Source organism: Leiobunum rupestre, chromosome 5, assembly GCF_980474605.1.
Source record: "Leiobunum rupestre chromosome 5, qqLeiRupe1.1.hap1, whole genome shotgun sequence".
Classification (NCBI taxonomy): domain Eukaryota; kingdom Metazoa; phylum Arthropoda; class Arachnida; order Opiliones; family Sclerosomatidae; genus Leiobunum; species Leiobunum rupestre.
The window spans coordinates 54,001,724-54,029,692 of NC_143388.1; positions in this window are offsets into that span (position 1 = coordinate 54,001,724).

Consider the following 27,969-nt stretch of genomic DNA (forward strand, 5'->3'; position numbering starts at 1 on the left):
TTTGTGTCTGTTACTTAACTGTTTGATATTGCATTGGGTGTAGTATAACGTTACCTCTGCGTATTTTGATTGTGTGTGACGTTGAGACAAGGCTAACTTTGTTAAAGCTTTGTTATAAATAATATGTTTCAATGTATTTAGCATCACAATATTTTATAACTTGGCCATAAGCTTGAAACTCTGTAAGCCACAACCTGATACATTTTAGATGCACAGAGAATTGGCACCATTCTTACTAGCGCACAGCTTGCGTAGGAATTTCACTCTTAACTCTAAGCTGCCTCACACGGTAGCGCTCGAGTATCTCGATTTTTAAGACGTATTTCCGACTCCCTCTTCGTTTCCCTTTTTTACTTTAGGACAAATTATCATTAATTACTATAGAGTCCTGACACACTTTTGGGTCTTATGTTACTTTTGATGTCGTTTTCTTTACTCGTTATTTGTTGTCAGTAGGTTAATTTTTTTCTGGATAAGCTTTTTTTGTAATATAATAAGAATTTGCGTTTCAGACAAAGGGAAGGGTCTTATGATATTTTACTGATCGTGATAACGTTGTTTTTTTGTCTATTTTTCCGTATCGTTGGTTTGTTCCTGTTGAATATTTTTCTTTGTTTTTAACCTTTTTTCCCCCGCGAAATAGTCCAGTGTTAGAGGAGGTTTTAAAGTGTATGCATCGTGTTCTAAAATTTTTCCGGTTGCATTATATTAACGTCGAAAATTTGAATTTGTGAATGGTAATTTGTTGTACTTTTTGCTATAATTACATTTTCTATTGCTTAGTTTCTAAAATATTTGAAGTAATTTGTGGCTTGATTGCGTTATATTTTTCTTCCGGTTATTTTTGCTTTGAAGCCTGATAGATTGAGTTATTATTATATATTTTCTATTGGTTATTTTTGCTTTAATGGCTGATCGATTGAGTTATTATTATATATTTGTTTATGGGTAACAATAATAGGTTCAATTTTTAAATTTACGGCCCGCTTTATTATTTTTCTTTTCTAAAAACAAATTTATCGCCGTTGTAACAGTTTTGATTAAGCGTAGTTATGGTGTTCTAAGCCGAATAAATCCACTCCGAGGAGGGGTAATATTACGGTCTTGACCAACTTGCTCTTCTTTATGCGCGCTTTAAGTAAATGGTCATACCCAGAAAGTAGATAAATAATATTAAATAATTCCAGATTGAGGTCCAATTTTTCTTCGGGCGAAGACCTCGGGAATTGAATTATCATTACGTTAGCAATCTCGTCACGTTAAAAATACGTATGAAAATAGCTTTCAATTTGCCAGAGCTGTCTTTTAAAAACGTAAGAATGGTTTTGTATTTTTCCACCGGTGATAATGTAGGTCATACATGATTTTTAATGAGCTGTACTAGTTTCACGCGTTTTAATATTTTTACTTGATCCTTTCCAATTCTTGGTCTCATTAAATAATCATCCATAAAAAAATGTTTTTAGTCTACAGGTTTAGTCTACAACACATCTTCTAATAGTTTAGGAGTCTGGTATTTGCAATTAATTGAGGGACCTTTATACTTAAATTCACATTTCATGTCCTAAGCCTGCTATGATATGGCGTACTTCTCCAATGCAGCTTTTATCTGGACTCGCATAAGAAAATGCACTGTCCTCAAAGACCGTTTTCAAATCGACAAACGGTGATTGACAGACTTTAAAGAGAAACTGAAATTGTCCAACCCACGGGACCTATTACTGCAGAAGGAGACGTTCCAGAAGACGTGGAGGAACAAGTACTTACTATCTCTGAGGATGATCTCACGACAAGTACGAGGCAAGTTGGACGCCAGTTGCAAGTCGACCATGTACTTGTCTGGCGTATCCTTCGAGGACACCAGTACCACCCATTCCATTTACCAAAGGTGCAATCTTTAAATGAGGACGATTATTCAAGACGAGTCAAATTTGGTCAGTGGTTACAGGAGCAGACTAACGACGTTAATTGTTTAATTAAGCTCCTAGATTCTGACAAGACGGAATCTCCAATTTACATAATCGTCATGAGTTGCAGCAAGTAAATCCGCACGCAACTCCTGTTAGGTTACATCAAGTGCAGTTTAGTTACCACGTCTTTTGCGGAATTGTGGGCGACCATTTAATTGGACTTTATTTTCTACCACCAAGACTTACTGAATCGAATTAAACCTTTCTACTAGACACTTTACCAGAGCTTTTTCAAAACGTACCGCTAACAGTAAGACTACGAATGCGGTTTATGCACGACGAAGTAACCCCTCATTTTAGCCTTCAGGTTAGAGCTCATCTTGATGCCGAGTTTCCTCACAGGTGGAAAGGTCGAGGCAGAACTATTGCATGGCCAGCCCAGATCTCCTGATTTGAACCCATAAGTTATCTATCTTTGGGACTATATCAAGGACTTGATATACAAGCGTTTGGTGACTAGTACCGCCCGCCGCCGTTAGGGAGCACAACCATTGTTTTCGGTCGCGATTTTGTAACATGCCTGGAATCTTCGAACGGGTTCAAGAATGATTTGCTTGTGCCCCAGGTGATCATTTTGTAATTTTTTTGTAATTCAGTTAATTTTTTACGGCATTTGAAGAAAAAAGAAGAAAATTCAATACAATGAAACACCTTGTTTATTTATACACGTAGAATACTTCTTTCAATTAATAACGAACTTTAGATACTAGTGATCGTTCTCTTATCTTTTTCAATAAAAAAAACCAAATGCTTAGTAAAATGAATAATACAAATTGCACATTTTTTGAGGTTTTGGAGGCCGATTTTTGACGGGCAATAATTAATTGCGTCCAATAATATTTTGTAGCTGGTGAAATAGATGATCTCGGCTCAGTAGATAATTTCCACACAAAGAATATGTACAACGCTGGAAAAGTATGAAGAATTAAGGTTTTTTCATCGGTGGGAGCCGCAGACCATCTTTTTCATTTTGAGCCAAAGTCAAAGACCCTGGTTCTCAGTGTTAAATTTTCCAAACATAATACATTTGAAACGTTCCTTTTCTTCAATTATTTCTTTGGATATGTCCCGTTCTGTTCCAAACGAAGCAAATGCACCCAACAAGTTATTTCCTAGACGATTCCATAAATGCTTAATTTGCGGTTTTTTACCTTTGGCTTCGCAGCTTTCGGTGTTCTCAGTTAGAGGCCTGCGCCGATCTGATATGGGTCGGCGGCGGCGTTTGACCCAAAATATCCCGGCGGTGGCGGCTTATGCCGGCGTTTGTATAAATTTTAGAGCTATTTCTTGTAGCGACAGTTTAAAAAAATACGCGACCAGAAGGGCAAGGGCAAATACCAACTCGTACTAGTCCTTCCATGGACTAATTAATGTAATCCGCACAGGGACGCCCCTTACCCGAATATTTGCTTCGGGAGATTGTTAAATGTGCGCTCTGGCGGCGGAGTTAGGAACTAACTAACTAATGATAACCGGGGAAGAAGGAAAAGGGGTGAGGGGAGGGAAAATACAAATGTAGCTCAGCAGTTGAAAAACACGTGGGACTGGCTTTTAATGTGTTAATGTGCGAAGTACAATAATTAGTCCATGGTCCTTCCGAGGTAGACCACTGGCCTGACGCCAAACGACCTACAAAATTATTCGCAGTTATGCCGGGTAGAAATTCGGTTGAAGGCTCGATATTGGCTTTTTATATTTTTGGTCGTGCTCCACGATAACGCTCTGCAGTGGCGTAGACAAGGAGGGTTCAATGTCAACCCCCTGGGCCTACCTTGACTATACTAAATTGACACCCCCTTCTCGACACCACTCTTAATATTAACATTCTTGGACCCCCTTTGACGAAATTCTGGCTACGCCACTGACGCTCTGAGCCTTCCAATCAGATATAAACCGAAGTTACGAATAATATCATTTTTGCTGCCGAAGGTTATCATCGCACGGTGAACATACATATTGCTATTTTGATATGTTATTTTCCATTTAAATATAATTTAAGATATTATGATGTGATTTTATAAACGTATTGGACGTCTAAAATGCAGTATATCAAATGCTTCATTTATTGAATTTCAAGTAAAAAATTATTATCAGTCTCGGATTGGCCATAGAGGTAACCTGCCCGAGGATCCCATGGACCGTTCATGAAGTGGGCCTCCGTAAACATAGTAGCGTTATAGTTGTTAAAGCTGGGACCCTTAGTCTCCTAGCAACCAAAAAATATTAGACCCAGTCCGCCACTGATTATTATAATGCAATTTTAGAAAACATATCGATAAAACAAGCAACATTTAAATTTAAAGATAATTAAAATGTAGAAAAGCCTTGGTTATATTAGTGACTCTCTCTATAGCCAAGATAGCAATGCTGGAATCTATTGACGCTAAGTGAAAATGCTGTTACTCTGCGTCGACCGAAATCCGAAAACCAAAATTTGACGTTCGACGTCGTGTTCAAATGTAGTTATTTTCGCGTAAATGAAAACCAAGCTTAATATACCAAAAAAAAAGTCTATAAAGAAAAAAGAAACGGCGGCGCGCCGTTCTTTGTATCGGCGGCGGCGGCGTGCGCCGATTTTCGAACAAACGGCGGCGGCGCGATCGGCGCGTTCAAAATTATCGGCGGCGGCGGCTTTTAGCCAACCATCAGCTCCCCACACTTGCTATTACAGTTAACCTCAGTAAGTTTTTATGGGAAGTGGAAACAGAAGATTTCGATGGAATATTCTTTATCCAGTGGGGAGAGAACAAACCCTACGCAGAAGGAGAGGTTCAAGATTTTCACCCAATGCCACTAGCTGGGATCGAACCCAGCTCCTCTTGCTGCGAGGCGAAAGTGCTATCCACCCCACAATAGGGTAGCTAACTCAGCAGTGGTTGCCATGGTAACTAGTAAAGGAGGGCAGACAGAGAAACGGGGTCGTGAAAGTCCGTAGGGCAGCGGGGCAGGAGAGCCAATTAGCCTTTAGCGGAAGCGGCGGTGAGTTCAACATTGTCGATGGAAGGTGATGCGGCACGATTGAATAGAGCGCCCAGGTAACAGTCACTCTTGGAGTATATCTCGGTGTTTGAAGAAAAGCTCATTAGGCGAAGGAAAGGCCCGGAGACTTCACCACTTTTTATGGTAGGAGTAACGAAAGATTTAAATTGTAGCAAAGATATTTTTTATTTACTAAATATACATATGTTAAATTTAATGGGGTTACGAAGTAGCGCTGACTGTCGGACGGACCTCCTGGTGGAGAGGGCGGCCGGGTCAGTATGGGAAATCTGGTCGAAGGAGGCTTTTCGCGAGAGACTGCGCTAGCTCAGCGTGTGTCCTCCCGCTATAACCTAGACGGCTGGGGTTAGCTTTTACAGCAGGTGGTCAAGTCGTCCTTTAGAGAAGGCCCAGCTTCTCCTAGACCCTAGAAGGGGAGAAAGCGTCCTGAACACGGAGAGACCCGTTTTTTTTAAACCAGCTGCTGACCTTAGATCTATTATTCACTCTGACCTTTTCAGGGCTGAACTATGGTTGTTTTTTGCTTGGTCCTTCCGAGTCCCTACTTAATCTACGCGTGACAATTTCTGATATTCTGGTCAAGAGCTGTAACCACAAGAAGCGTTTAAATTGATTTTAGATCATTATTACTTATCCCAGGAATTAACACGAAGTATATCAATATCAGGTAGGCTATTCTGTGAAAATCAAAAATTCCAAAAAAATCATGATCCGTCCAAAATTACAATACGCGTGTGCAACAGAGGCTGCTATCAAAATATCAAACTCTCAACAGTATCGGTCAAATTCAAAATCGTGGCGGACTGTAATGCCGATGTACGTGATTTTAAAGAAATGCTTCGACATACGGTTGAAAGTATCAAATTAAGTCTTGGGCGCCAAAAATAAACCGATTTTTGTTATCCACTTAAACATTTAGTAATTGATTTAAATACCGGGTGTAGCGTATAACACTGCCACTGCTTAAAATTAAACTTACACAATTTATAGTTTAATATTGTGATATTCAACACTTCTCTACATGCGCATTGACATTTTTGACCTATCGATATTTTTTATCATTTTTTATTATAACAAAATAGCCTTCCAGCAGAAAAGTCAATTGCAGAAGCAGATGGACTCGGATATGAAATCTCAAGAGGAATGGCGAGGTGCAATAGTACTTAAATACCAGATATAAAAATAAAACTCGTGTAAAATGCAAATCAATATAAATCCCGAGCCGCATCAAGAACAGGAAATGGATTCTGTATTTTAGAGATTATTTACTTTTCTATCAGGATCTCCCAACATACAAAGCAACTAATTTCAAATTTTTTTTTAGTTAAGAATCATAATTCAAACATTTTGACATCGTAAGGGTTATGAACACCCTTTTCGCTTTCAGAGTGTAAGGAGTCCCGCAGGGGTAACTAACCGCTAAAAGATAATATTGTTTTTCGAGTAACGGGAGATTTATTTTCGAAACCGTTATAAATCTCTTTTGTTAGTTAATTTTAAAACGATACGAAATGGTTGTTTGATACTGAAATTTAATTTTCTGATCAATCTTGACAGAAATATGGGCTTCAAATAACAGAAATCAAATTTGCATAGTTTTCACCGAAATTTAAGAAATGTTCAAATTCACAAACTGTACAGAAGGCATCCTCAGTTAGAATAAAACAGAGTAGCACTTATGAAAACCTTGCACTAAAGCTGAACGTATTTGAATATGGCATGCCATTTGACCACGCTACTTTTGAAAAATTAACAGATCATAAATGGACACCGACAATAAAATGACAAACATGGTTTTTATAGTTGTTTGTGCCCCACAATTTCTAAAATGACAAACTAAATTTGCACTCATCTGGTTAATATTAACAAAGTATAAAATAAACTCCGAAAAACAATTTAGACATTTTACTATTATTAAAAAAATAGAAAAAAAAATATTTTTCAAGTAAAATTAACCCTGCTTCTGTGTTAGTACAAATGCAGTTTTTGCAAGTCGTAAATAGTGTCTCTACTGAGGTCCCCAAAGGATAAGGGTCCCTAAAAGATGCCGCAATAAATAACCCTTATGAAAATAAATTCTAAAACGAATTTCGTGTACGGATCATAACATTTTTGGGTAGTTTTAGACCATTTAGTGGGGTATTTGGTGTTTCACAATAGTAGATATACAAATGCTCATCGATGTGCCTTGTAAACCTCTAGCCTATTTACAACAAAAACTTGCGGAGATACAAAGGTTCAATTAACAGAATGGCTCTGTAAACGACAGAATCCAATTCATACTTTTTCATTTTATGTTCCAAATTTTCAGTAAAGAGACTACTCTCACTTTTATATAAATATGGAGTTATTTTGAAGTTAGAAACGTTATCAGTAATACAAATTTTAATTTTCAATAATAAAAAAGAAATGTTATCTTAATATTTAAAAATTAAATTTTTCTTAATATTAAAAAATACAAGTTGGCAAGCCAAAATATACCTCTCCTCGGAAGAATTGTCCCTAGTGGTATTAATTTCTCGAGATGACCCTTAAAGATAGATGTCTGAAATTCAGAGTTATTTACTAAAACTGTAATCCCGGTTCTATCCCGCCCGGTATAAAACTTTAATTATAATTAAAATAATTGAGATGAAACAACCGATAATAATTTATTAAGGATATTATAAATTAAGTAGTTACAACCGTGCGTTAGACGTACTACTAAAACAATGCACAATTGAATTTAACCTTTTTTACACTACACGTTTATCAGTTGAATATAATACGAAGCAAATTTTAATGAAAGAAATATCTACAGAGGGTATTTGTATTTTTCTCGCTTACGTAATAGTTGGCGCATCTTTAACGCTCATTTTATTTCAACACTCGCCCTTGATGAAGATACCGTAGAATAGCTATATTCGACATCTGGTAGTGGACGACTCGTAGACTTCCAGTTGAATTTGTGACACAAACCTTATGAAAAGACCAATGCCGTCCGATTTCCAATATCATATAATGACTCGCACACCCAGGAAATCAATGACTGCATTAGGAATCGTAGATATCCAAATATCCACACCAAATGTATAAACAAGAAGCAAAAACCTTACCATCAACAATGCACTTAGAGCCACTTGACTAAACGACAACTCGTATATCAATAAACGTTAAATAGACGCTTTTGCATTATTACAACTATGTTTAAGACGATAAGAAAACCCGTAAATAAGTAACTATAAACTAAGTTCATCACCCACAGGTTCTACCCTTAAACCCTCTTATCTCTGCTGACTGCAACAAGATTAGACCTTTAAAATTTCATACGTAAAAATGTAGACTTTAAAAACCATTAATATACTCTTCTGCTAAGAGTGATATTCCTACGCGAGCTGTGCGCTCGTAAAATGGCGCCAATTCTCTGTGCATCTAAAATGTATCAGGTTGCGGCTTAAAGATTTTCAATCTAAAGGCCAAGTTATTAAACAATGTGATGCTAAATACATTGAAACATTTTATTTATAACAAAGTTAGCCTTGTCTCAACGTCACACACATTCAAAATACGCAGAAGTAACGTTATACTACACCCAATGCAATATCAAACATTAAAGTAACAGAAACAAAAGCAAAATAAACATCTACGTAAGGTGTTTATAATCTTCCCACCCAAACAAATATTACATTTATTGTTATCCCGGTTTTACTGGTATTTAAACTATAAAGATGTAGACGTCAATGGCTCATCGGTAAAACGTCCGCGTCATAAGAATGTGCCCCGGGTTCGATTCCTGATGACGATCGTATTTAATTGATCAATTTCCACATTTGAAAATTTTTAACATATCAAAAAAAAATAAAATGGTGCAGGTAAAATTGACGTTAATAACTTTAAAACTGTTTAAAACACTTTCGCCAAAGCTGTTTTAGAAAAACACCATAGCTTAACAAGCGTGGCTCGATTCCCGGCCGGCGCCAATAAATCGCAAATTGATGCTAAGACGAATAACAAATGGTGGAAACCCTGCTATTGGACGTTGAGATGTTGCCATAACACTCAGCACTCGGTCCGTCCCAAAAGTCAATAAGAAGAAGTTGAAGAGAAAACGCCCGTACAAACACAACAAACACAAACACAACAGACTCAACACCCACAACCGTCATAACACAAACTCAACATTCACACCCTACACATAAACATTACAATAACGAAATATCCAATCAAACTGAGTTAAAACTGTAACCACGGTGAATGTTTACGAAAAAAACCATCGAAACCATATCTAATCGCAAATTAATCCGTTAACGCTCACCGCCGCACGGTGGTTTTGCCAACCCTTCGACTTCGTTCCCTAATTCCTAGCAACCGCGAACGCAGAGATTTCTAGAAACTATGTACGAAATGATTAAACTTTGCACGGAAAATGCGAACGCGTTCGCAGGACAGACAGACATACAGACACGGTGATTGTATAACCCCTCCTAGGGGATTTTGTAAACAATTCCGTTTTATTTTCATCATTGGGTAAAAAGTTTGACCAGTTTTTCAGAGTACTAGTTGTCGGTTGAACCCGTTGTCTTATTCCAGATCCTCTTCCTTGTCTGGCTTCTGATTTCAAACTATCTGAATAGTATTCATGAAAGACTACATCGATTCGACATGTCGAAGGCCACTCTTTACTTATATAATCTTTGTAAGTTTGGGCATAGTACACAAACGTTTTTAAATTTATTGGTACAATTATATGCACCAATGCTGGTCCGTCTATTATTACGGCCGAGATTTCAGGTTTGGTTACGGATTGAAGAGCCACTTTTTCAAAACATCCTGATAATTCCGACTTCTTCGAAATTCGTTTCTGGCCGCAGTCGGTCAACGATGGAGGAAATTGCTGATTTTCAAATTGGAAAAAATCGTCTATAGATTTCCACCTTTCTGCTGGCATCAAGTATTAAATTTCGCGAAAAGACGAGCGTCGTTCTTCACTTGTTTTCATTGGAGCGATTTCTATTCGGATTGGTTGGAGGCCCGTCGTTGTAGAAAAAATTTTATTTTGTTTCTTGGAATAGGCGCTTTCAGCCACTTTGTCCCCAATGCTATCCGTTGATTTATTAAATCATTGCACTGATCAACGTATTTATATTTAGTTTCGCCGTACTATATGCGTAGATGAACTATGGTTATAAAGAAAGACTTCGTTAAATTTGCATATATTTAAAACTGATCAACTTTTATTTTCTTTATTCGTACGAGCCCAACCATAGCGTTGCACCCCGGGATAACTTTGGTGAAGATGTTTATTCATCACTTTAATTTGCAAAAGGATTTCCGAGTTCGTTAATTTTCTTACACCAACGCCTTAGTATTTACAAGGAAAGCTTTTTGAAACGCTGGTCGACATTGATGGTGAGATTTGTAAAATGACTTGCTTGAAATAATTGTTGCTCGAAGTCGTGGGTTATTTTAGATATCTCTGGACCCGTAACCATCCATCTTCTAAGAGCATCGGCATCTTCAGTTAATCGGATAGCTCCGCCTGTAGAAAAGTATCCCGCATTTTTTCGTTATCTTACAGTCGAGCATGATATTTTGTTATTATATAATTAATACAAGTTGGCAAGCCAAAATATACCTCTCCTCGGAAGAATTGTCCCTAGTGGTATTAATTTCTCGAGATAACCCTTAAAGATATATCTCCGCAATTTAGAGTTATTTGTTAAAAATATTAACCCATTTCTATCCCGCCCGGTATAAAATTTTAATTATAATTAAAATAATTGAGACGAAACGACCAATTTTAATTTATTCAGAATATCATAAGTTAAGTAGTTACAACAGTAAGTTAGACGTACTATAACAATGCACAATTGAATTAAACCCTTTTACAGAACAAGTTTATCAGTTAAATATAATACAAAGCAAATTTTAATGAAATATCTACAGAGGCTTTTTGGAATTACTCGCTTACGAAATACTTGCCGCATCTTTAACGCTCATTTCATTTCAACACTCGCCCTTGATGAAGATACCGTAGATATCTGGTAGTGGACGACTCGTTCACTTCCTGTTGACGTTGTGACGCATACCACATGAAAAAGACCAATGCCGTCCAATTTCCAATATCATATAATGACTCGCACACCCAAGAAATCATTGACTGCGTTAGAAATCGTAGATATCCAAATATCCACACCAAATGTATTTACAAGAAGCAAAAACCTTACCATCAACAAAGCACAGAGAGCCACTTGACTAACCGCCAGCTTTTAAAGCAATTAACGTTAAATTATCTCCTTTGAATTAACAGAACTATATATAGGTCGTTAAGAAAGTGGACCACCCACAGGGTCTACCCTTTAACCCTCTAATCTCGGCTGACTGCGCTAAAACAAGATTTAACCTTTAAAAAATACCAGATTAGGCCTTCATAAATTCATTAATAAAAAAAAGACTTTATTACCTATTATGCTTACGATGCCTGTCTTAATTTCAGTGAATCTAAGCAGCTATCGGTGGTTCTGTGGTAGAGCGCTCGACTGCCAAGCCGAATGGTCTGGGTTCGAAACCTGGGTGGCGCATTTGTTTTTAATCAATAGAGAAACGCTAAATTAGAATTTCTTCGATGCAATAATTTCAATTTCAATTCTATTTCAATTAAACCAAAATTTCGTACTCTATTAAATACGCTTCCGATAAAGCTGAAGGTCTAATTTTCAATAAGGCGTAACAAGTGTCGGTGGTTCTGTGGTAGAACGTCCGCCTGTCAATCAGGAGGTCTCGGGTTCAAATCCAGCCCGATGCGATCGCAAATTGATACTAAGACGAATACCGTGTACAACTGGTGGAAACCCTGCCATTGGACGTTGAGAGGTAGCATTACACTCAGCACTCGGTCCGTCCCAAAGTCATTAAGAAGAAGTTGGAGAGAAAACGCCCATATAAACACAACAGACTCAACATGCACAACCATCAGAACACAAACACAACAGACAGACACGGTCGTTGTATAACCCCTCCTAGGGGACTTTGTCCCCTCGGAGAGGTAAAAATGTTTTCTTTTAAAAAAAATAACCATTAACAAAGTGAAATATTTCATAATTTTTAAAAATGTTCCATATTATATTTGTAATTTTTTATTATTATTATTATTTATTTTATTACAAAAGTCAAATTTAGCAAATGGCAACATGTTTTCCCAAGTCATTTGCACAGTACTTTTAAACAATTGGGGCTTTTCTCAAAGTAAAATAAGTATAATAAGCCTAACTCCTTTCCCAGCCAATGCTTCTTTGATAAAAAAAACCACGATCAGCCAAAACCGAGTCTCCAGGCTAAAGTAAATCAACCTAACCACTCTCTTATGTAAGTTCTGTATCCAACATTCGACCAGGTGCCAATGGAGAGACAAAAGATATAAAACCATTGGGAGTTATTCCAACCATTCCTTTCGCCGTATTGTGCCTTTTATAAATTTAATAAGTACACTTTACACTGGGTAGTCAATTTTGGTCTCTGGGAAGGATTCAGAACAATCAGTCACCAGCAGTGTCTTAGGAAATTTTCATTTGAACTATTTTTTCAAAATATGTTCGCAACTTTTCTCGATGGCCAAATAGGCTTTTTTGTCAACATTTTGTAAGGAAGATCAAAACCAAGTGACCCGCGGTGGTGGTTAACAAAGTGATATTCTTCGTATGCTTAACCAATCCGCAGCTTTCGCAATGTTAAGAAAAGCTGGTCTTTAAATTCTAGAGGCATTGGGCGGCTGGTTGAAGCTCCGCTGTCACTTGGTCTACCAGTTCTTCTTTCATAGCTACAAACGCTATCGTACTTTTTGATATTACCTATTTTGGCTCAATATTAGTGTACGAAATGCAAATTCCGTATACAGGGTGTTAACTAAAAAACAATACAGATCCAATTACTCAAAATGTGTTTTATATAAGAATTTGAAATTTGCAGATTACATAAGAGGGTTCAGGGGGACAAATGACAATGAAAATTTGAATGACCTTGAACCAGGTCTTCAAGGTCATTCAAATTTTATTTCGGGAACCATTAGGATTAGAAGAATGGTTCCAAATAGAAATGTGTTCTAGGTTTAATTTTAAGTCTAAACAGCTTTGACCCGATCTAATATTACCAATGGGAAGCCGGGAAATGTTAGGCCAAAAACCATAAGGTCGTGTGCAGTATTCTAATCAAGACACGACATTTAAGGGCTTATAAATCGAAAACTACCAGATCTAATGGTTCAAAATTGTCGTGACACTCTAAACTGAGTGGGGGAGTTTGAAATTTGTCACTTATGATGAACTTGAAACATTAGTCATTCAATATTACTGAAAATTCCGAAACTTCATTTTCTACAAAATTAAATTTCCATATTGTGTTGTTGACGTCATATCAGGTACCGGAGGAAGATTTATGGGAGAACACTCGATAATCTCCTCTCCGATAATTACTCCAGATACAATATTAATCAACAGTCCTTCCGGGTCATTATACAGATTCTCAGTTGAGACGGACAATGTTGGTCGGTTTATTCTAACCAATAAAAATAGGGACAATATCTTCCCCTCCCTTCCTACAACTAAGATTAACATTATTATGAATATTTAATTTTTGTTCCATGGTAAAATATTTAAAATTTATAAATATTTTAAAAAGAAAAGATCTGCTACTTATTATTATTATTAGACGCTTGGCTGACGAAGGACCGCGGTCCGAAAGCTCACAATTTTAAATTAATGATGTTTTTAAAAACTCCATGAAGTAGCATTTCTTTTTAAAATATTTACAAATTTTAAGATTAACATAAATTCCATATATAACACTATTTTTCTTTCAATGCCAAACTTAAGCTCTCTTCCCAGGATGTACCCATTTACAATCATAGCTGTTTGTAATTTGTTTGATCCATTCCTTTCTTAATATCTGGTCATAAGGAAGTCAATGCAGACTAGCTTTATTCTTAACTAGAGAGCAATGACCACGACTTATACTTGAACAGTCCTTAACACAGCAAATTGAACCTCCTTTTCTAATTATACAATTCATTTTTTATCAATAAATTATTGTACATTTCCGCCAAACAAAATTGCATCACGCCAATAACATACTTTGGCGCAAATGTGAAAAACCAAACACTATGCACAGATTTGCGTTACTTCATTTTCCGTTGTCCCAGTTACTATAATGAATCCCCCAAAAGCTTATTTTTTTATTTCTTTATGAGTTACTTATTATTTTTATATTCTTTATGAGTTTCTAACTTTTTTACCCGACCAACTATGAATCAAATGAAAAGTATCTGACCGGAATACTGCTCATTATTTTGATTGGCTACTCAAGCAAGCGTTTTCTCTTTATTAGAGGAGCACCGTTGCATAATTATAATAATTTTGGCGTCGATGCCGTGGATTTAGCAAGGATTATTGCGAAATAATGCGAAAAGTTATTACATAAGTTTCGGTCAACCGCGCGGTTGTTAGGAGAGGGAAGGAAAAACCGAGGGAGAGGGGTGATGGTGGACAGCAAACGTCTCTAAAACGCATCGCTTAGCGCCACCTTCAGCCTGATAATCTTTTGTTGGGACCATGCCATAATATCGTTATGTTAATGATATAGTTTAAATTATCCAAAATGTAAATTTTTTAGTTATTAATAAACGTAAAATATGGTTAAATGCTGGTTTTCACTAGGGCAAAAACGCCACAACGGTGAACGTCGACGCAAAAAATTCCCGTTAGGCCTAATGCAATATTTTTGCGTCGACTGTCACCGTTGTGGCGTTTTTGCCCTAGAGAAAAACAGCCTTTAATAAGACGCTCATACTTCTGCCAGCGAAAATTTCAGATCTAAATAATCTAATAGTCAAAACAAGTATATGTTGCTATAACTAACTTTAAGCGTACATTTTTAATACTGAAGTAGTACTTTTACAGGCTTTTGTCCCATTGGGTTGATTCTCATTCAACTGAATACCATTCGACCGACTGTCCCATTCGACCGACATTTTGTTTGCTAACAAGTTAGAGCATGAAACCTAACCTAACGAAATAAACAGATTTCAATTTTATATTAACTTTTCGAATAAATGGGATTCGACCCAATGGGATTCCAAAATTAGAATTCGTTCAATAGGGAAAGTATATTTTTTGATTCGATCCATTGGGAATTCGACCCAATCGGATTCTATCCAACGGGAATATACCCTTTTACAGATATAATTGAAATTATGAATGAATATACTTGCGTTAACCCAAAAAAGATGTGGTCGTCAGGGTAAGTTAGAGAGAAGGTTACGGTATGGTTAATGAGATTATCAGTCTGATATCTTTTCTCATTAACCATACCGCAACCGGTAGACTCTCTCTGTTTCCCTTCCCCCTTTCCGCCCCCCATTCGCCAGAATATCTGATTCCCTTCCCCCTTTCCGCCCCCATTAACCATATTCCCTAGAACGTTTTTTCTAGCGCTGTTATCTTCGTTAACCAAAACAAAATCAGTAGACTCTCTCTCTCTGCATCCCTTCCCCCACCCCTTTACCCCCATTAACCATAATCTCCAGAATGTTATCTTCGTTAACCAGACTGTAACAGCAAGATTCTCCCCCTTTCCCTCTCCCCAATCGCCAGAATTTTTCATTATCCAGAATCTGTACTACCCCCCACACCGTTAACCATAATTTATAATCAATAATAACAAGTTATTTACATTTATTATTATATTTTAGAACTTTGTTTACATGTTAGTAGGTACTATCAGATATTCCATTAGTTGGTTATCTTGTACATAACACAATGAAAACAAATTAAAGTAACTAAGTTTACAGGTTTACTGATTATCTACGAGTAAATTGGTAAAATCATGTAGTACTTCCGAGGGTGATTTCAAACAGCCAAAATAATATTTTACTTTATGGTTCGAATTAAATTGATCGGGGTACAAAAATAAACCCTCGAAAGGTTTACGATATAATAATTCGTGAATTTTTTTAAGGTTTTTAACAATAGCTAAGTACATGCATTCGATAACATTTTTATACTCATTTTAAAGATCTATTTAAAACCGAATAAAATCAATTTTTTTTGGAACTCACCGAATGGTTTATATGATACAACTAACGTGCGTTAAGCTAAAGAAAGAGACAAAAATAAATATAAACAGTTTATTTTAAATTAAAATTTTAAGGGCGCCACCTAAAATTACATAAATTAGTTTCTATTATAATAAAACATGTAGAATATATTACCACCTTCCACGATGATTTTGATCCCTGGCGCTAGAAAAAATTCATATTATAATTTCATACGTATTAAAATATATTTAACGAATTACCTTTCCTCAAGTCCAGTACTCGCATTTCCGCCGACAATGACGGGTTTATCAAAATCTCCCGATATGGAATTGTGGAAGAGTACGAGGGCGTTGGGGAGTTCCCGGGTATTGGTGGGTCCGAAGGTGTGGAGGGTGGTGCCAACGTGTCGGGTCCTATTGTTAAAATTTTATAAATGTGTAATAAACAAGTTGGCAAGCCAAAATATACCTCTCCTCGGAAGAATTGTCCCTAGTGGTATTAATTTCTCGAGATAACCCTTAAAGATATATCTCCGCAATTTAGAGTTATTTGTTAAAAATATTAACCCATTTCTATCCCGCCCGGTATAAAATTTTAATTATAATTAAAATAATTGAGACGAAACGACCAATTTTAATTTATTTAGAATATCATAAGTTAAGTAGTTACAACAGTAAGTTATACGTACTATAACAATGCACAATTGAATTAAACCCTTTTACAGAACAAGTTTATCAGTTAAATATAATACGAAGCAAATTTTAATGAAATAAATATCTACAGAGGCTATTTGGAATTACTCGCTTACGAAATACTTGCCGCATCTTTAACGCTCATTTTATTTCAACACTCGCCCTTGATGAAGATACCGTAGATATCTGGTAGTGGACGACTCGTTCACTTCCTGTTGACGTTGTGACGCATACCACATGAAAAAGACCAATGCCGTCCAATTTCCAATATCATATAATGACTCGCACACACAAGAAATCATTGACCGCGTTAGAAATCGTAGATATCCAAATATCCACACCAAATGTATTTACAAGAAGCAAAAACCTTACCATCAACAAAGCACAGAGAGCCACTTGACTAACCGCCAGCTTTTAAAGCAATTAACGTTAAATTATCTCCTTTGAATTAACAGAACTATATATAGGTCGTTAAGAAAGTGGACCACCCACAGGGTCTACCCTTTAACCCTCTAATCTCGGCTGACTGCGCTAAAACAAGATTTAACCTTTAAAAAATACCAGATTAGGCCTTCATAAATTCATTAATAAAAAAAAGACTTTATTACCTATTATGCTTACGATGCATGTCTTAATTTCAGTGAATCTAAGCAGCTATCGGTGGTTCTGTGGTAGAGCGCTCGACTGCCAAGCCGAATGGTCTGGGTTCGAAACCTGGGTGGCGCATTTGTTTTTAATCAATAGAGAAACGCTAAATTAGAATTTCTTCGATGCAATAATTTCAATTTCAATTCTATTTCAATTAAACCAAAATTTCGTACTCTATTAAATACGCTTCCGATAAAGCTGAAGGTCTAATTTTCAAAGAGGCGTAACAAGTGTCGGTGGTAGAACGTCCGCCTGTCAATCAGGAGGTCTCGGGTTCAAATCCCGCCCGATGCGATCGCAAATTGATACTAAGACGAATACCGTGTACAACTGGTGGAAACCCTGCCATTGGACGTTGAGAGGTAGCATTACACTCAGCACTCGGTCCGTCCCAAAGTCATTAAGAAGATGTTGGAGAGAAAACGCCCATATAAACACAACAGACTCAACATGCACAACCATCAGAACACAAACACAACAAATTCAACACTCACAACCTACGCATAAACATTACAAAACCGTAATATACCAAACCGTCACGACGGTGAGCGAAAAAACACCATCCAAACCAAACCGCAAATGCATCCGTTAACGCTCACCGCCACACGGTGGTTTTGCCAACCCTTTGAGAAACTGCGTACGCAGTGATTACACTTTGCACCGAAAATGCGAACGCGTTCGCAGTCCTGACAGACAGACACACCCACAGACCCACCCACAGACCCACAGACAGACACGGTCGTTGTATAACCCCTCCTAGGGGACTTTGTCCCCTCGGAGAGGTAAAAATAGAAAATAATTACTTTGCACTGGTCCTAGGTCCGCGTTTTCTCCTATAATTTAATAATTATCAATTACTTGTTACAGTATATTATCAAAAGTACATTACTTCCACGTCCTCCCCCCTTCACTACTTTAATAAAGTCTGCCGTAGTGTTGGAGGCCTTAATTTTGAATTTTTTTTAAAAGATTCGTATTAAGACGTTTTACAACTTACATTGTAGTTCAGGAACGAAATGTGATAAAACATGAAAAAATCGCGCCTTTTATACCCGACAATCTTAACCTAAATATTTGATTTACTATTTCTATAGCTCGAGTTTAGGTTCGTGTATGGAATTTTTCTCGAAAAAACATTGATTTATTTAAAAAACCGTTGCGTTAATAGAGTACGTAAAAATTGTTACAAAACCATTAGAAAATGGAGTTTCCTAACAATTTACCACATGTTGATATAAAAAACCGTTACGAAAAATTACGAGTACCTAAAACCGTTATGAAAATTAGCATGTGTTATAGAAGTTCCTAAGCGTCCCGCTAGGGTATTTTTGTTTATTACGAAAAATTACACATGTATTAATAAAAAAGCGTTAGATAAATTAGCATGTGTTATAGAAGTTCCTAAGCGTCCCGCGAGGGGGTTTTGCGACTATAAATAGAGGCACGCGCTTTATTGGCATTTATTTCACAACTTGCATTCGACTTGAAGAAATTGTAACTACATTTTAAAATTTGGTGAATTACCTTTTTTAAATGACCGTTTATTGTTAGGAAATTATTCTGGCACGATGGATTTTGACCGCAAAGTAATAGTTTATTAATTCAGTCTATTTTTTACACCAATTAATTTAGTTTAATTTTTAAAACCAATCCGAAACACCCCCTGCTTCCAGGTCAATAAGGTCCGTCGTCGATTAGATTTCGGAAATAAAGTAAATATTAAGAAAACTCGTTTCGAAGTAGACAACCCGAAGAATCAACCTGATATCATAGATTTAGCATGCCACGAGGTACTCGATAGCCATTCCAAACAATCACCATTCAAACTAGTTGATGCGCCACCCAAAAGCACCCTATCCAAGCCAGGTCCGTCTCAGCTATGTCCATCTCAAGCCGGTCCATCTAAGCCAGTAGACGACGGCTGGAAGGATATAGTCGTAGAGTTTTCCCGCCATAAAAATTTCGGGATAAAAATTGCAAGTTTCAAAAATAACTTGTATTTAGACGTAAGGCGTTACGTCAAAAATAGCGATCGGCCAACCGCGACTAAAGACGGCGTTTGCGTCCAACTAGATTCGACGTGGGAGTTAAAAGAGTATCTAGAACAGATAGTTTATGAAGAAGGTGATTATCAACTAAGAAACGATAAGGTTGAAATTCTAGCGGGTCGGCGAGGTGAAGTTCTCGTTTACAAGAACCGTGGACGTCACTACGAAAAACAATTAAACTTGCAGAATTCCGGCGAAGTTAACGACGTCGCGACAACGATTCAAACCGTATTAAATATTTACGCAGGACTTTAAAAACACCATGGCCCTCGATCTTAGCACCCGTTTCAACCCTAAAAACTTTTACTCAATAGATAAAATCATTGCCAGTTCTTCTCGAAAGTATAGGTGTAAATCTATGCTATTCGAGTGTAATTTTAAAAATTTAGACCAATTAAACAACGCGGATATCAGTAACCAACTGACCCGAATTTTCCAATCAATATTAGATAGAATTTCGGCCGATAATTTAGGCTACACGCGCGTCAGGGTGGTGGTAATTTCCGATGAGCTGCACGATCCAATAAATTTCCAATTAATGAATATCAATGAGTTGACAGCTGAGAGAATTTTAACGGGGATTGAAAAGGTAGCGCAGTCCGTAAAAACCATTTATCTAGATTCGCCCCTCCGATTTGACCTAATATTTCTTCAAGATACCCCTATGAGAGGACCCCCTCGCAGCGTTAGAGCCAGAAGTTATAAATGTCTAGTTCAGTATATTAACCAAGGTAACACCTTTATCCCAATTAGAAATACGGACAATTTATGTTTTACGAGAGCCCTAGCGGTGGGAAGAGTTTTGGCCGACTATCAGCATTTAAAAAGTTTAGGACAGGGTGCTAGTTTTAACGAATACCAATTAAAGACAATTAGAAACGGGAAAAAACCCGAACAAGAACTCGAAGCCAAAAAATTACACGCCCTAGCGGGGGTGCCCGAAGGTCCCGTAGAAATAATTGATATTAACCGATTCCAAAATATATTACCTGACTACCAAATTATATTAATCTCGGCGGACGATGATTTCGATAAAGTGTTTATTGGCCCCTTCAAAGAAAAAAAATTTCCTCTTAAAAATTAAAGACCACACCCACGTCGTACGATCTTTTTCGGCCATGTTTGGAGCGCAATCTTTCTGTAAATTTTGTCTTACCCTGTTACATAACATCAAACAAAAATAGAGTCACGACTGCGGACCCGAGCTTAAATGTCGTAGGTGTCGTAGCCCGGAATTCCACCCTAGTTTAGAACAGGCTACTCGTTGTAATGACTGTAATCGGTATTTTGCCGGACCAAATTGTTTCTCCCAACACGTAGAACTAGGAACCTGTCAGGTTTTAAGGCGCTGTTTAAATTGCGGGAAATACTATGAAGGTAATCATAATTGCGACAACAAATGCGCTTTTTGCAAAATTGAGCATCCCAAAAACGAGTGTCACGTCCGCCCATTAGAAATAAAATCAAATGAGAAACGACTATGTTATTTTGATTTTGAGACAATAACGACTGACACTGCAATTAGACCAATTTTAATCATTTCCCCGATGCAAGAAGCGCCATTTTCGACCAATTACATTTCTCGGAGAATTTGTTGGTGTAGCTACGGGTCGTATCATCTGCGCCGGTGCGAAAAGAGGGGCCACGGGCCGTATAATCTGCGCCGGTGCGAGAAGAGGAGCTAACGTATTCGATGGAGGAGGCATCGTTGGGAGCTCTAAACGAACGGCGGGGACTCCTTGAAATTCTTTAATTTTAAAGTACCTTTGAAGCATAGTTAAATACTCTCGTAACGTATCCTCCTCACTCCCTACTTTAATCGGTTTATTTATGATACTTTTCATTTAATTTTGAATAATGTCTATTAATTTGTCCGTATCGCTAAAATAGCTATCAGCGGGGACTAAAACGAATTTTTTCATCGATTAATAATACGGTTAAGAACCACGGGAATTAATGAACCGAGAATTGCACCCCAGAATCCGCCACGCTGAGATATTAGAATTTTTCGACGATTTAAGTCGGTTAAATTTTTACGAGCAAGTTTTCTGATGCACGCTATATAGCGCTGTAATATTTTTTTCCTATTTGCGCCTACAGGTAGCGCCCCCCGGGTAATATTAAGACAAATATTAGAAATAGAGTTTAATTGTTCGGGACTAGCGTTTTTAATTAAAAAATTGCGCTGAATGGGGGAAGCTTTTTTAATGAGCGTTAAATAAGGTTTATGTTCCCGTATCGCTCGTGGCCAAGTCATCTTACGTAATGAAACAAGTTTATAAATACATTCAAATTTATTCCAAAAACACAAAGAATTTATAAATTGAAAACATTTTCACATTTTTTCTATAGAATATATTTAACAGAATTAATTTTTTTTAAAAAACATTATTTTTAAACCCGTCACCATTACTCTAGAAAAGTTATCATTGGGCCCTCTTCAAATAAGCAATTTGTTCGCACTTTGAAATGTTCTGGTGTTTCTTGATTTAAGTCTAAAACAATATTAGAATAGGGTCGGGAAGGAGTTACATTATTGTACACAGTACTTAGAAAATTTGGGTTATTAGTATATACATGTCGACTGAGACATTTAATCTGACTAGGATCACGCTGACTCTTAAATAGAACAATATACGATGAGTTCAAGCTAATATCGCGAGCCGCTCGACCTTGACCAAAACATTTTGGGTTAAGAATAATATAGTTAAATTTAAGTGGTGACTACCAACACGAAATAATTCCGAAACGTACGCGTTATTTAAACAACTTTGAGAGAGATCGTCGAGAACGAGCAAGTTATTTATAGAACTATCAATTATTTCTTCCGGTTTCTCACTTAATAAACCCTGATGAAACTCGATATCAGGTATAATTTTTTAAGCTCATTGAATTTTTCCGACCAAATATTATAACAATAAATGATTCGCTCGGGAGGTTTCTCGAACAGCGTGTGTCGATTTTTTAAAAGCCGAAAAGTCCAAACTGTTTTTCCGCATCAACTCGGTCCACTGATGAGGAACGTGGTCGGTGATTTAAACTTGAGCCGCATTACTGACATTTTTGTAGCCGAAGGGAATATTGGTACCGTCGCTCTTGAAGATTCGCTTGTTAGACGTAAATCCAACGAGGTTTTCAGCTGGTTTTTGGAATAACTGCCCCGTTTTTAAACGTTTCACGTTAAATGGGACTTCGACGCTGTATTTCAATTGTTGGTTGCGTGTAGCGAGTCCTTCAAAGCTTCAAAGTTGACAATTGACTGATTTTTTTAGTCAATGTTTCCAGATTCGAATAAAATTGAATAGGCTTTACATCCCAAAGAAACAAAGGCTTTTATATTTTCATTGGGATACTGGTCAGCCAATGTACCTAGGGTAGTCCCTAGCGGAATATTTAAATCTTTACTCATATAGAGAAAAGCAGAGTCAGTATCGACGTAATTTAAATTAGGACCATTAATTTGTATAATTTAATACGGCCGTAACTAGCTACAAACGCGCCTATCGTTGGTGACCCTTTCCGATAAGTTGGAACGTAGTCTTCCCAAAAACGAGTGGTGGCTAAGGCAATATCATCGTCTAGTAGTTTAAAATCCGTTAATTCTTTTGTTTTATCGGCCAAAATTTCAACTAATTCCTTATAAGAATTAATAAAAACACTTTGGCCTCGATTTAAATTAATGGAATTTTTGCCCCACAGACTGTTTAGACTTAGTTTACCAATATTCTTTAAAGCGGGATTATCGGTTATATCGTCTAACTTTAAATCTAACCCGTCAATTTCATTAAAGTCTCGTAAATAATTAAGTTTTTGTTCTAATGTAATTATGTCTTTTGGATATGACGAATTTTGAACTTTGATTTTGTAAAAAAGCCGAATATAGTCATCGAATAGCGGACAATCTTTATCGAATGTCTCTTTATAATGGTGTACTACGTGAATGTTCATAATTTTGTAACCCTATTCTATCGCTAGATAAATCTCGGGGGTCGTCCACACGTCGGTTATGCTACGCTCTCGATTAGTATGGGTACATTCGAAACATTGTTCAGCTGCACATTTGTAGCAGAGAGTATAATAAATTTTACTATTTATTTTAGCTGAGAGAATAGGGAGGTTTATATCGGTGGGTGGCAGCACCGTAGCTTTAATTAGACCAAAATAAGCGTTAACGGAAAAATTAAAGTTACAAGTTATAATTTCGGGGCTCGATTTGGGATATTTATAGGAACTCATCTGGACGGAAGGGTACATGCTATTAAAATCCACGACTTTGATTGGTCGATCGGGAGTGGCTTCGGCGTAAATTACAAAGTTTTAGACCCTCCCCCCACGATTGGCGTCTCTCGCTCCTATCGGTTTGGTAAAGGGTAGGGAATCGCAAAAACTTGCAATTGCTGGGTCTTCTACTAACTCATCATATTCGTGTTCCCATATACTAATAAACTGCGCAGTAGGCCTTTCTTTTTTTAAAAAATTTTCGCGGTCGAGGGTTTTGAGATAAATATTTAAATTATAATCTTTTAACTGCTTATCGTAAGCCTGATGGTCAGTGTGCGGTGGGCATTTATGGTAATGACAGCCGTAAAATTCGGCAATTATTTCGGGCGAGGAACAATAACCGTCTAATCGATAGGGATAAATGACATGTTCTCCACCTAGCGATCGCGCCGTTTTAAATTTCACGTTGATTTTTTTTCCCAAATAAGCTAACCATTTTCGGGCCTTGACACTATGGCGTTTCCTATAACCCGTGCCCGGAACAATCGCGATAGTGTTTGGTTCGACAAATCTACTAAGGAATAAATTTGTGACGGCTCCCGGCAACGTTATGGCGTTTGACCCTAACAAATCAAAATCGACGGTTTTTAAAAATAAATTTCTAAAACTATCGAATCCTTTCTATAAAAGTTTAACGTCATCGATCGCGTATTCGGTTAAAACTTTATTTAGATCAAAAACGACGTAATGCTGGGAGTCGTACCATTGATTAAATTCTACGATCCCCGTCCGTAAATTTGTCGATACCAAAATATTCTTTCTCGGGGAGGGCGCCGATATAATCTAAGTTATCTTCCGTAGCTAATGAATAACAAAAATAACCTTTCTTTTGGACAATCTTAAATGTTTTCGAGAAATTTCGAAGGGCTGTAGGTAGGAACATGAAACTATCGATAAAGGCTATTTTAAATTGGGCGAGACACATACCCACGGCTTTGGAACCGGTATAAATTATCTCGGGTTTTATTTTTCGTTTTAATAGACCGTTAAGAATAAGGAGCGTATCAAAACCACTTCCAAAATGGCTTATTAATATGACGTTTTCAAAGACTGGCCTCGTAACCGTATCTCTTTTGCGACCATTAACTGTCACCTGGCATGCTAATAAATAATCTAGGAAATTTTGAACGCAATCAAAGCCGTGAAATTTCCGAAAATCATAATTGGTCGAAAATGGCGCTTCTTGCATCGCGGAAATGATTAAAATTGGTCTAATTGCAGTGTCAGTCGTTATTGTCTCAAAATCAAAATAACATAGTCGTTTCTCATTTGATTTTATATCTAATGGGCGGACGTGACACTCGTTTTTGGGATGCTCAATTTTGCAAAAAGCGCATTTGTTGTCGCAATTATGATTACCTTCATAGTATTTCCCGCAATTTAAACAGCGCCTTAAAACCTGACAGGTTCCTAGTTCTACGTGTTGGGAGAAACAATTTGGTCCGGCAAAATACCGATTACAGTCATTACAACGGGTAGCCTGTTCTAAACTAGGGTGGAATTCCGGGCCACGACAGCGGCGGCATTTAAGCTGGGGTCCGCAGTCGTGACTCTTTTTTTGTTTGGTATTATGTAATAGGTAAGACAAAATTTACAGAAATATTGCGCTCCAAACATGGCCACGTGGGTGTGGTCTTTAATTTTTAAGAGGAAATTTTTTTTCTTTGAAGGGGCCAATAAACACTTTATCGAAATCATCGTACGCCGAGATTAATATAATTTGGTAGTCGGGTAATATATTTTGGAATCGGTTAATATCAATTATTTCTACGGGACCTTCGGGCACCCCCGCTAGGGCGTGTAATTTTTTGGCTTCGAGTTCTTGTTCGGGTTTTTTCCCGTTTCTAATAGTCTTTAATTGGTATTCGTTAAAACTAGCACCCTGTCCTAAACTTTTTAAAAGCTGATAGTCGGCCAAAACTCTTCCCACCGCCAGGGCTCTCGTAAAACATAAATTGTCCGTATTTCTAATTTGGATAAAGGTGTTACCTTGGTTGATATACTGATCTAGACATTCATAATTTCTTGTTCTAACGCTGCGAGGGTGCCCTCTCATAGGGGTATCTTGAAGAAATATTAGATCAAATCGGAGGGGCGAATCTAGATAAATGGTTTTTACGGACTGGGCTACCTTTTCAATCCCCGTTAGAATTCTCTCAGCTGTCAACTCATTGATATTCATTAATTGGAAATTTATTGGATCGTGCAGTTCATCGGAAATTACCACCACCCTGACGCGCGTGTAGCCTAAATTATCGGCCGTAATTCTATCTAATATTGATTGGAAAATACGGGTCAGTTGGTTACTGATATCCGCGTGGTTTAATTGGTCTAAATTTTTAAAATTACACTCGAATAGCATAGATTTACACCTATACTTTCGAGAAGAACTGGCAATGATTTTATCTATTGAGTAAAAATTTTTAGGGTTGAAACGGGTGCTAAGATCAAGGGCCAGTGTTTTTTAAAGTCCTGCGTAAATATTTAATACGGTTTGAATCGTTGTCGCAACGTCGTAAACTTCGCCGGAATTCTGCAAGTTTAATAGTTTTTCGTAGTGACGTCCACGGTTCTTGTAAACGAGAACTTCCCCTCGCCGACCCGCTAGAATTTCAACCTTCTCGTTTCTTAGTTGATAATCACCTTCTTCATAAACTATCTGTACTAGATACTCTTTTAACTCCCACGCCGAATCTAGTTTGACGCAAACGCCGTCTTTCGTCGCGGTTGGCCGATCGCTATTTTTGACGTAACGCCTTACGTCTAAATACAAGTTATTTTTTAAACTTGAAATTTTTATCCCGAAATTTTTATGGCGGGAAAACTCTACGACTATATCCGTCCAGCCGTCGTCTACTGGCTTAGATGGACCGGCTTGAGATAGACCTGGCTTGGATAGGGTGCTTTTGGGTGGCGCATCAACTAGTTTGAATGGCGATTTTTTCGAAGGGCTATCGAGTACCTCGTGGCATGCTAAATCTATGATATCAGGTTGATTCTTCGGGATGTCTACTTCGAAACGAGTTTTCTTAATATTTACTTTATTTCCGAAATCTAATCGACGACGGACCTTATTGACCTGGGAGCAGGGGGTGTTTCGGATTGGTTCTAAAAATTAAACTAAAATTAAATGGTGTAAAAAATAGACTGAATTATTAAACTATTTCTTTGTGATCAAAATCCATCGTGCCAGAATAATTTCCTAACAATAAACGGTCATTTAAAAAAGGTAATTTCCCAAATTTTAAAATGTCGAATGCAAGTTGTGAAATAAATGAAAAGCGCTTGCCTCTATTTATAGTCGCAAAATCCCCTAGCGGAACGCTTAGGAAACTCTATAACACATGCTAATTTATCTAACGCTTTTTTATTAATACATGTGTAATTTTTCGTAATAATCAAAAATCCCCTAGCGGGACGCTTAGGAACTTCTATAACACATGCTAATTTTCATAACGGTTTTAGGTACTCGTAATTTTTCGTAACGGTTTTTTGATATCAACATTTGGTAAATTGTTAGGAAACTCCATTTTCTAATGGTTTTGTAATAATTTTTACGTACTCTATTAACGCAACGGTTTTTTTAAATAAATCATTGTTTTCTCGAGAAAAATTCCATACACGAACGTAACCTCGAGCTATAGAAATAGTAAATCAAATATTTAGGTTAAGATTGCCGGGTATAAAAGGCGCGATTTTTTCATGTTTTATCACATTTCGTTCCTGAACTACAATGTAAGTTGTAAAACGTCTTAATACGAATCTTTTTAACAAAAATTAAAAAATTTAGGGCCTCCAACACTATGGCAGACTTTATTAAAGTAGTGAAGGGGAGAGGACGCGGAAGTAATGTACTTTTGATCATATACTGTAACAAGTAATTGATAATTATTAAATTATAGGAGAAAACGCGGACCTAGGACCAGTTCGAAGTAATTATTTTCTATTTTTTATTATACTTTTATAAAAAGAAAAATTTCTAACAATAGGACCCGACACGTTGGCAACACCCTCCACGCCTTCGGACCCACCAACACCCGGGAACTCCCCAACGCCCTCGGACTCTCCCACAATTCCATATCGGGAGATTTTGATAAACCAGTCATTGTCGGCGGAAATGCGAGTACTGGACTTGAGGAAAGGTAATTCGTTAAATATATTTTAATACGTATGAAATTATAATATGAATTTTTTCTAACGCCGGGGATCAAAATCATTGTGGAAGGGGGTAATATATTCAACATGTTTTATTATATTAGAAACTA